Raw genomic sequence first — 12,327 nt, 5'->3', positions numbered from 1 at the left:
GAATTGTGGGGTGACTTTTCCACTAGCGAAGTATTCCCAAGCTATGGTTCACCTATTGTGCATGCTCCTTCAAAGCCTTCTGGGTCCCATTAAATTTTAGGAGGATCAGTTGTTGGTGGCACTTGCTTGGTGAGGTACAGCTTGACAATCCTTTGTTGCACTCTTTCAAACTCATTGTAATACTCAACCTTGCCTTTGTGTCATTTCTTGCCTTAGGCTTTCTTCTTGGATCTCCTACTATTATGTAACTTTGGAGGTTTGACTCTGGTCAACTCAACAGCCATGAGGGCATGCAAAATGGCTAAACCATTGTTCAAAGACATGGTCTTCTGATTGAGCATTTTTAGCCTCTATCTTGAGGTCCCATGGTCCATTAGAGCCATCACTATCAATGGTAGTCTCTTTCAGATCAGTGCACGAGATAAGTGCTCTAAAAAGAAAAAATACAAGTCCATTGCCGAAACGTTTAATGAAGATAGAGGCCATGACCATGAAGCTAAAAGAAGAAATGATGCAAGCCATGGAACAAAAGCTTCACATGTCTCAGCGACCACCTCAGACTTATCCACGGTGAGAAAATGTATGGTTCTCTCACTACATGGCCAATCATACACAACGAATGAATGCCTGGTCCTACGAGCCAAGATCACTGCACAAGCAAATCCACCACCACCAAGGTTGTGGTGCTATATCTGCGTAGTTGGTGGCCATGACAAAAATAGTTGCATCTTCAACACGTGCAACAACCCACCTTGACCTCAACAATACCAACTAGCACCCACACCAGTGTACAGGCAACTGACACTTGCACAAGTGTCCCCAGCTCTAAGGTTGAATCCTGTTCCCGTTCGGACACAAGTCCCGCAACTACTCAAGGATCCAAATGCACGACCATATCCAAGAGTGCCAAATCTAGCTCCTCTGGCAGTTCTAATACAACAACTTTAAGACGAGGAAGTGGATTTGCCATTCGAGTATGAAGTTGAGTACCTAGTGTACTATGTAGAAGGCACATAAGGTTTTATACCAGTCTATGTGAATCAAAGTTTAACCCAACTCATATCGAGCACCAATCAAGTGCTATGGTTGTGGAGAGAATCACCAGATTGCAGAGTGCCCTCATCATGGTAGCCCTACTACTTTTCAACCACTCTGCAGAGATTGTGGCATAGGCCATGCTTGTATGGATTGTCCCATGAAAAATAAGGTCCCACGACAAACTGAGGCTAATTCTGACGTCCCAATTGGCATTATTAGGGGGGACCATCTGTTGGGAAATATGTGATCAAGGGCTTGCTACGTGAATGTGTACATCCACTAGCAGTCATATGGTGTTGTGTGTGTGTGTGTGTAGAAGAGGCACACTTAGTGCCATAGACCATAACACAGGTGATGATGTAATGCAAAGGCCCCCACATGGGGTGGTGCCTATGATTGTGGAGTTCCTATGATCTAGGAGCTACCTTTATTAATGTAGGAGAGGTGCCATTTATTTAGGACACCCTCTCTCCATTTCTATAAAAGAGGGACTTCCCTCTCACAATGAACATAACACCCATTTGAATATCTCATGTGTTCTCACTCACCTTCATGATGAAGCTCTCCTCTCTCCCCAAGTTCCAACATTTGGTATCAGAGCCTCCTTGAGCCCCTAGCCCATTGTTGCTTCAATATGCCACCTCATCATCTTCCTCCATCTTCTTCTTCATTTCTGCGCTCTTTCTCTCCAGATTTTGCTTAGCTCCATTCTCCTCCATTAATGACCATTACCAGAGCCCTCTGAGCTACAATTTCCTCTATTTGGGGCACACCTTTGACACTAAGCAATTAGAGAGAGATGCCCTCTATAGTCTGTGTCGACATGATCTCTACTTGCCAAAGTTTCAAGCAATTCTATTTACTGACAAAATATTTTGCCAATTCCTCTTAGCCACGGGTGGGCGACACTATGAGCATGCTACTCATGAAATTTGAGCTCAAATGCTTGTTGGAATAAGGAGCAATGCTGCACGTCTTTTTGGCAATCCTCTCTACTGGAAGTAGTCCTTAGTAAGAGCTTCCATTTGCCTTTGAAATCCCTCTTAAAGCTTTTCTCTTTAGCTTCAATTGCACCCTCCAATTTCAGACTGCTCAATTTGGGGGTGACAGTGATATCTACTTCTAAGATGAACCATTGAATATGGTTAAGTTTGTGAAGTTTCATTATTATCTCAGTTATCTTTTGTCTTTTGGATGTTTGACCATTGGAAGTGATTTGAGGCATTTTTTAGTCTTATCTTTAGAGCACTATCCTACAGTTTCACACTTTTGGTAAATGCTCATAATGCATTTATGATTTCAATATGCTTGAATACTATTTTTTGAAGCAATAGACATTGTATTCCTTTATGCTAAGAGTTTAGGGTATCTACATATCTCTCCAACCAATTATACTTGTGGAGAAGGAGACTTCTTTTTGTAAGGGACTAGACACTGCCACATTAGTGGCAAGACCTTCCAATATGCCTTCATCATATTGTTCCTCTAACATTGATTATGTATCTCAAAGGAAAGCATTCCAAAAGAAGCCTAGAATGAGAGTAAAGCCCTATAATGGTGAATATTTCATCAAGGTGAACACCAAGAAAAAATATGTGCCATATGTGGAGTACCCAATCATACTATGGAGTATTGCCACCTAAAAAGGTTTTCTCTATAGCTGCTCTCCAAGAGATAAAGCCCAAGAAGAGGAGAGGAATGACTCCTAAGAAAATGAAGAATTTCATTTGAAGAAGATCTACATCAACAACAAAGAAAATCTTGCTAAAGGAAAGACTCCATCAACAAATGAAGAATCAAACTTTGTGGTAGAAGACAAGGACTACGCCTTTTGAGCACTTTGTTTTTGAAATTTTGATTATTGTCACTTGGTCAAATTTTGGGGTTCTCTGCTTGGAATAGTACTCCAAAAAGAATGTTGTGTTTTGTCTTTTGTAAATCACCTCTGATCACCATACGATGTAGGCCATGTGATGTGTGTTTGCTCCCATGGTACCTCTTGCAAACATGAGAAACTAGGTCCACACAAAGGCCTATGATTAATCCTTGTACATGCAAGAGAGATAACCATTTGGGGGGGTCTATCCCATTTTTTTAAACCTTGACCCTTGGGCACCTTTGATAGCATGAGATCCTAGCCATAGATTTATCCTTGACCACCATGAGATGGCATGAGAAACTATGTGACTAGATGTATCCTTGACATAGCAAGGGGCAAACCCTTGAGGAGGGGTATGTTGGGATATATGTGATCAAGGGCTTGCTAGGTGCATGTGTGCATCCACTAGCAGTCATATGGTTGTGTGTGTGTGTGTGTGTAGAAGAGGCACATGTAGTGCCATAGACCATGACATAGGTGATGATGTAATGTAAGGGCCCCCACATGGGGTGGTGCCTATGATCTAGGAGCTACCTCCATTGATGTAGGAGAGGTGCCATTGATTTAGGACACCCTCTCTCCATTTCTATAAAAGAGGGACTTCCCTCTCACAATGAACAGAACACCCATGTGAATATATCATGTGTTCTCACTCACCTCCATGATGAAGCTCTCCTCTTTCCCCAAGTTCCAACACCATCAAAGTCTAGGGCTGGCAAGCATAATATCACAACATGTGAATGTAATTACACACTAGCAAAAAGAGGCCACCAAGGAACCTATCTCCAAGCAATGAGCAGCCAATCTCATCCACATTAGCTCCCGGTCCTCAAATGAAAGAAACTCCATACCCAAATGTAGAAGTGGACAAGGCTCAATTTCAGGCCCTTCAACAATGGGTACAAAAGGAACAAGATCAATTTGAGGCTAAGAAGCAAGCACAAGATCCAATCCCTAACTTGGACCCATCAAGTGTAGATAGTGTACTCGAGCCTCTGTTCCAACAACAGAACCCACAACATAATGTACCGCCATGCCAATTTGAAGGAGCCACACTATCTAGCATTCTAAGTTGCCATGTGTCAATTCCCATTGGAATCCTATTACGGAATTGTCTCAATCTCTGGTAGAGTTTCAAAGGTTGGATTGAGCTCACAAATCCCCCTCCCACCTATCGAAGACATAGAAAATTTCCCTGTGCAGATGGGTGAGAGAGATGACATATGCAACATCACTGTGCCTTTGATCCACAAGGCATATAATGAAGTCCAAGCAATAGTGGATAGTGGAGCAGGTGTAAATGTCCTATCCAAGGAGCTCTACAATGAATGGGGTCTCCCACCAATGCAAAAGGCTAATTTCAACATATGCCTTGCCGATGATTCACGGGCAAAACCCTTGGCAATAGTATTAAATCTTGCTGGGGCATCCTTGGCTATGTGTAGCATCAGTCCTCCATGTTTGGGGAATTGATAGATTGACAATCCAAAATCGTGACACCACAGTCAGTGTCAATGTGGGGATAGGAGCAATAAAACCAATTGTGCATAGAGCATTGGATGAAACCTCTTCAATGATGATCTCAAACAAATCAGCTCCCCTGAAATAGCATGCCATAGTGGGTGATACACAAAGCAATGTTAATAATTGGATACAAGAATTGGCAACCATTGACAACTACCATTCACTAGACCCCATCTTCTCATAGATTGCAGGTAGATCCTCCACTCAAACATGAAGAATCAATCGATCTAGAGGTGCCATTCTTTATGGTTGACCTCAAGTGGAATAACGAACCTTAAGAAGGTACCCATACCAATAAGGACTCAAATTTTCCTTGGGACCTTGAAACTGAGGCTCATAATGCTCAATTTGAAGATCAAGTCTTTGATAATGACAACCATTCTGCATGCCCTAATGGCGATCGAGCTTCCCAAAGTTGAATAATAGTAGTAGAAGATCCCGCAAGAAAGTTGAAAGAGGAAATCGTCACAAAGCCAAGGCCAAACATTTCAATGAATTGAAACGAGTCCAAACTAGGATCATCGAGCTGTATCTTGCCAAGCCAGCTCCCTCAAAATTTGAGCCACCTCCTCTTGAATGGTCCCTTGATGGACTTGAAGGAGTACGCACAACAAATGAACCCTTGGGAATACTTTGCCAGTGGAAAAGTTACCCCATAGTTCTAAATGTAAGAAGTTTTGAAAGTACAAGCCACATGTGTGGATGAAGCTCGATCAGAAGACTACAGAAAAAGAAAGTCCCCAAGAGCCTCAAAAATTGGTTAATGATAGTAAGCCACCCAGTACCCATAGCACATGTCATGTTAGTTCAACACCATCAGAGGGTGAGAAGTGCTAGAGTACTTCAAGAAATACATAAGTGGTAGTGTCCCCATAGCAATTCCAAGACCACTCAGCAAATCTGAAGTTCAAGAAACTGATAGCATTGGAGAGACTCCAATCTATGAGGGACTGGCAAAAACTTGAACAAGATGAGACCAAGACCAAAGCACTCCTAATGGAATACCGAGACTACCTAGCATGGTCATACAAGGAAATGAAAGGAATTTCACCACAAGTGGTAGTACACATGATGCCTATAAGGGAAGGTGCCCACGCTAAGGTATGTGGACCTTATCGAAAAAATCCAAAATATGGCACCATGGTTTATGACGAACTGGAAAAACTCTAAGATGCGGGATTCATCTATGAGATCGAGCACACTGATTGGGTTTCACCCATCATCATCATGCCTAAATGCAACAAGAAGCTAAGAATATGCTTTAACTTAAAGAATGTGAATGCCGCCACAATCAAGGATCACTATCCCCTATCCTTAACAGAAATAGTGTTGGAAAAGGTGGCAGGTTCCAAGATATATAGCTTCTTGGGTGGCTTCAGTGGCTATAACCAAGTGAAAATTGCTTTTGCAGACCAATGAAAAATAGCATTTGCTACAAAATGGGGTATTTTTGCCTATAGAGTCATGCCATTCGGCCTTTATAATGCCCCGACCACATTCTGGCGAGTCATATTCACAGCTTTCAAGTCAATTCTGAATAAGTTTTTATAGGTGTTCTTGGATGATTTGTGTGCATCCACTTGAGCAAAAAAGACCACTTCAAATGTCTTGAAATAGTTCTAATCAAATGCAGGAGTATGGCATCTCCGTAAATCAAAAAAAATTCTACTTCATGGTCACCCACGGAGTTGTTTTGGGACACATCGTTTCTCAACATGGGATTGCAACTGACATGGACAAAATCAAAATCATCATGGAATTGCCTCCTCCTACAAATTCCAAAGGTGTACAAGTCTTTATGGGACATGCTGGCTATTATAGAAGATTTATCTTGTGGTATGTCATGATAGCCAAACCACTTTACAAAATTCTTATGGACAGAAGAGTGCGACCAAGACTTTGAGCTTTTAAACGACGCCTAATCACAACACCCATCCTTATATCTCTTAATTGGGATATTGATTTTCATGTTCATACTGATATATCCAAGTATGCAATCGTGAGTGTGCTTTGTCCACCTAGTGAAACATAAGAAAGACTACCCATTCTACTTTGCCAGTTGACAACTCAATGATGTAGAAATCAACTATACCACCACAGAAAGAGAAGCTCTAGCAATGGTGTTTAGTGTTAAGAAATTTCGGCACTATCTATTGGCAAATGATTTTGTCTTCTACACTAACCACCATCAAGCATTGCTTTATCTTGTGAACCGTTCGTGCACAACAGGAAGAATAATGAGATGGCTCCTCTTGCTTCAAGAATTCAACTTCAAAATAGTGGTCCACAAAGGTGCCCAACACTACATTTTCGATCACATGTCTTGTGTCAAGTCAGATAAGAATCCACTGGAGTAGAAGATGACTTGCCAGATGCCATACTATTTCAGATAGATGTTGTTCCAGATTGGTGTGCAGATATCATTGGGTACTTAATGGCAGGAAGACCACCCCCTAAAATGAAAGCAGTAGATGCCAGGAAACTAATTGTAAAAGATGCACCCTATCAACTCATTGCGAGACAGCTGTACAAGATGGGCAAGGACTAGGTTGCAAGAAGATGTGTAATGCCTCATGAGATCATGCCAAACCTGAGTGAAGGCATTGAAAGAGGACACTTCCAAGGGGAAGCCACAGCAAGAAAAATCCTCCTCGCAAGCTACTTGTGGCCAACACTTTGGGCAGATGCCTACGAATATGTCAGAGGCTATGATGTATGCCAATGGACTACTAAACCACAACCCTGTGGCGCCAACTCAATATGTAAAATGTTACTACCCTTGTACAAAATCTAGGGTATGAGGGGACAAGGTCCATATATAATATGCATGGATTTCCTTTAAAATTTTTAAATATGCAAGGGAAAAATATGAAAATCTCATGTCCCCCCTCCCACAAACTATAAGGTATATACCTTGAAAAATATGCAAGATTTTAAGAATTTGTACATATTTTCCATAATATGTGAGGCCCAAGGGGGGGTCTTTTGGATGAGAGGGGATAGAACAAAAAATACACTAAAATATGAAAACCTATCTCCTTTCAAATTAATGTAACTTTTTCATGTGTTACCCAAATTTCAAGGTGTAAAGACATATTTGAAGCTCTTTTAGTGTAGAACACAACCATGTTAATTTGAATAATTTCTACTCATATCATATTGTTAAATTCATCTCATACTCAATATTTTGTTAGGTTCTCTTACTAGAGGGAGTTGGCGCCCCAGGACCACAACACAAAGACTTTAATCCCCTAACAATAGTTGTTGCACAAAAACCATTTGAAAAATGGGGGATTGACTATGTGGGTCCCATACATCCAACATCAAAGGGAACACATGCACGCTACATCATTGTGGCCACTGATTACTTTACCAAATGGGTTGAAGCTAAAGCAGTCAAAAAGGCAGATGCCAAAAGTACAACAAGATTCTTATATGAGAATATGATCACCTGGTTTGGATGCCCCATTGAAATTGTGTCAAATAAAAGCACACATTTTGTCAATGAGGTAATCCAAGAACTCTTGTCTGGCTTTATGGGGTAATCCATAAAAAAAACACACCCTACTAGCCCAAGGGAATGGTCAGGCCGAATACACCAACAAAATATTATGCATTATCCTCACCAAGGTAGCAGACCCACAACGTTCTGATTGGGAAGAGAAGAGAAACTAAATGCAGCCTTATGGGCATACCAAACCACACTTATGTCCTTTTCAATTGGTATATGTCCTTGAAGCTATGGTCCCACTAGAATTTGTAATACCAAGCCTACGCATAGCAATACAGGAATGCATGGGAGACCATGAATCCCTGAAAGAAATACTCTATCAATTGGAGAAGCATACAAAGACTAGATTAGTCGCCTACCATGCCATGACAATAGAAAAATGCAGAAGAAAGGCATGGTTGGATAGGAATCTTAAAGCCAAAGACATCAAATAAGGTGACCTAGTCTTGTTATACAATGCCAAAGTACACAAGGGAAAACTCAAGTATCTAGGTCAAGGACCCTATCGAGTAAGAAAAATGAATCCCATTAGAGCTTGCTGCTAGAAACATTGGAATGGAGTCCAATTCAACACAACCATAAATGGGAGCCGATTGAAGCGCTACTACTTCAACATGTAAGCCATCCCCCACAAAAATGAAGATTTGGGAAACCCAAGTCTTCCTTAGTTGGTATTAGATTGTATCACGAGCACTCACTTGCATATGTATGTCTTCACACATATAGGTAGCATCAACTGATTTCAACCTAGGGCTCAGAAGTGATGCCTGAGTCCTAGTAGCTGCCCTCTGAAATCCCAACAACAACAAAAAAAACATATAGTTAATCTCTACCTAGTTACTAGGCCATGTGCACTCACACGCTTTCGCTTAGACACATTGTTGATTGCATGAATAGTTGTGCCACGCACTTTCATTCCACACTCTCAAAGCATGTGTAAAAATCAGATCTCTCACAATACAAACACAAATGTCATACCTGCATGCCAACTAATCTAATGATCAATGGTACACCATATGAACATGGATGCAGGTTCAGAAACAATGCCGCCACTAAAGAGGATGGGAAGAAAGAGCCCATCACCTCAGCCATGAGATCCCCTCCAGAGTTTGCCAGCCATCTACCTCCTCTCAAACACGGTGACCACATGCATTTGTGGTTCAGAGTGATAGCTCTGAAGAGGATTTTGTGCATGACATGGAAACCCAAGAAGATCAAATGCCACCCCAGTCACCATTGGCCTACACAACCATTGATGGGGCCCAGTCCTTGGAACTTGTATGGCCACCTACATCAACTTATGCTCTTTTCAATGCAATAACATCTTTCTTAGAGCAAAGGGGTCTGGAAAATTTGAATGACAGCCTCATATCCTTGGAGGGCAGTCCTACAATGACCACATACATCAGGGACTTTCTTCATTCTTACCACTCTAACGATGCACAAGTTAGCAAGTATGACACCATCACTGTACATCAGAGCTCACTCAACATTATCCTTGATAGTATAGTAATTCAAAGGGCCTTCTCACTACCAACACAAGGTGAAAAATACCCTATAAGGCCTGTCGATGCTAAATTTCTCGAAATACAACCTCTCCTTGCCAAGGGCACAAAGTTCCATAGGGACGAGATATTACTTCATATAATCATTAACCCTCACCTCAAGGAAGCAGCACAATTCCTATCCACAATCCTGGGGGTTAAGTGCAGCAAGAATCGATCCCTTCCACTTTGTACATTTGTTTTGTTGAGTAGGAAGCTAATGCAAGATTGGATCTAGCACTTAGTCATCTTCTTCACAAAAAAACGCGATGGTTCATCGGGCCAAAAATGTAAAATTCCACACTTATTGGCTATAATCATCAATAAAGAGCTAAAGAAACGAGATATGACTCTGCTCCAGTCACCAAAACCTATTGAGGACATTCCCTTCTCACCAGCATGGGAGCCATCACCAAATTCTCCTACTATCACATTGGCAAATGTAGATACCTCAAAAGAAATGCCTTTCTCACCAGCATGGGAGCCATCACTAGATTCTCCTACTATCACATTGGCAAATGCAGATACCTCACAAGAAATGCCTATTCTGGAAGGCGGAATTGAGGAATTGCCCCATGAGATGCTACATCTCGATGCACAATTGCAACCAATACATCTCCAACAACAACAATAGCCTGAGCCTGAGGCTACATCGGCACCCGCACCACCCATCAATGTTGGGATATCTCAAGGTGTATGCCTCAGGCACACCTTATGTTTCTATGTGTGAGTGCTAGAGGCACAGTTAGGTGCCCACAAGCACAGTTAGGTGGTGGAAAAGCCACATAGGATGATTGAGTGAATCTAGGAGCAGATTGAGGAGATGATTGAGGAGCTTTGAGGTCATCAGTGATGTCAGTGACCTTGTATGAGGTGCCTACTTAAGGACCTCTTTCTTCTTCATTCTATAAGCAAGTATTCTGAGTTTGTGTCCACTCTACTCTTTCTTTTCAGTATTCCAACATGGTATCAGAGCCCTTTGATCCCCCTTGAGCCCATTTTTGCCACATCATCATCTTCTTCCTCTTCTTCTTCTTCACCATCTCTCCCTCTTCTTCCAAAAACTTGCTTAAGCTTGTTCTCCTCCATTTCTCACTCATTTCCCACGCCCTTCCAGCTGAAGATCCACCTAGATGGGGCGAACTCCTGGCTGCAAGGAATCGACGAAATACCCGCGCTGTTGGTCGCCATTGTACGAAAGTCGTCGAAGTTCTCTGCTGCAAGTTCTCTGCGCCTGCTTCGACTTTCTCTAATTCCTTTCAGGGGGAGTTAGTTCATACCTAGAGCTACCTTGTGCTGAAATCTGAGCAGCAATGGCTGCATATTGAAGGAGAAAACAAAGAAAAACCAGTCGACTTTGTTCATGAAGGTGAAGGCAACCTGACGCATATTTTCGCCTCTTCTTCCCAGAGGATCTACTGTGGTATACCAGCTTTCTTTTGCCTCAGAAAGCCCTCTTTCTTTTGCTTTGAAGAGTGTGCTATGAGCCCTCCAAGTTCAGCTCTCTAGTTTTGACAGTTTTTACATGCTTTTGAAAATGATGCTACATAAAATGCTACTCTAGCATTTCTGGTCTTTTGAAGTTTTTAATAACTTCACTACAAGTGTTGCTTCACTTTTGTTTTGACTTGCTAGACCTGGTTGTGATTGGAAAGTGTTTATTTCATCCACTTCTATGAAGCATGTAAGTGAAAGCATCATTGTTTGAAATTTGGTCACAAGACTTTGCTACATTAAATGCTTATATTTTGAAGCATTTCAGTTGTTATTCTAAGCCCTGTAAGAGAGAAGACACTACCCAATACTTGGGTTAGAGCCTCTCATGGCTTGCTTATGCAAATATGTGAAAAGCCAAAACATAAAGCAATGTCTTGTTATGCTACAAAGGATGAAAATGCCAACCTGACTTCCTTGTTGAAGATTGCCAAAACAATGGTTGCCAAAAAGGAAGCAACTACAGAGATCTACCCTCTCATGGCACTTTTATTTGACTCCAAGTACAAGAAAAAGATGAAGGTCAGACACCTAAGATATGCTTCTCTACACAACTATGGAGATGACAAGATAATTGTTTTCTTGAAGGATATGACTTTCAAATCCACTTGTTCTATCATAGTACCATCTTATAAGGCACTAGACACTGCCCATGTGGTAAGACCTTGCCTTGACATGGATATTTTGCCTCCACAAGATGAGGCATCCTTTGAAGATTATGCATTTTAAATTATCTCTATGTATGCTCCAGATCACTCTTTTTATGTCAAGGTACTTAGCCTGGATAGTCCTCCAAAATGAATGAAAATAAATTATTGTGTGTTGTGTTTTGTGAACACCTCTGGTCACCTTATGATGTAGGCCATGTGTATGTTTGTTCCATGGTACCTCCTACAGACATTGTGTGCATGTACATGTAGGAGAGATAACCATTGGAAGGTCTGTTTGTATCCCTTTCTGTTTACCTTACACCCAAGGAAACCCTTGCTAGCATGAGAACCTAGCCATAGATTTATCCTTGACCACCATGAGATGGCATGAGAAACTATGAGACTAGATGTATCCTTGACATAGCCTGAGGCATCTCCTTGAGGGGGGGTCTGTTGGGATATCTCAAGGTGTATGCCTCAGGCACACCTTATGTTTCTATGTGTGAGTGCTAGAGGCACAGTTAGGTGCCCACAAGCACAGTTAGGTGGTGGAAAAGCCACATAGGATGATTGAGTGAATCTAGGAGCAGATTGAGGAGATGATTGAGGAGCTTTGAGGTCATCAGTGATGTCAGTGACCTTGTATGAGGTGCCTACTTAAGGACCTCTTTCTTCTTCATTCTATAA

The sequence above is a fragment of the Dipteris shenzhenensis genome, chromosome 12, assembly GCF_047967505.1.
Source record: "Dipteris shenzhenensis isolate YYH24624 ecotype China chromosome 12, Dip_SZ_1.0, whole genome shotgun sequence".
In the NCBI taxonomy this organism is placed as follows: Eukaryota; Viridiplantae; Streptophyta; class Polypodiopsida; order Gleicheniales; family Dipteridaceae; genus Dipteris; species Dipteris shenzhenensis.
Note: the sequence above shows the minus strand (reverse complement) of the source record.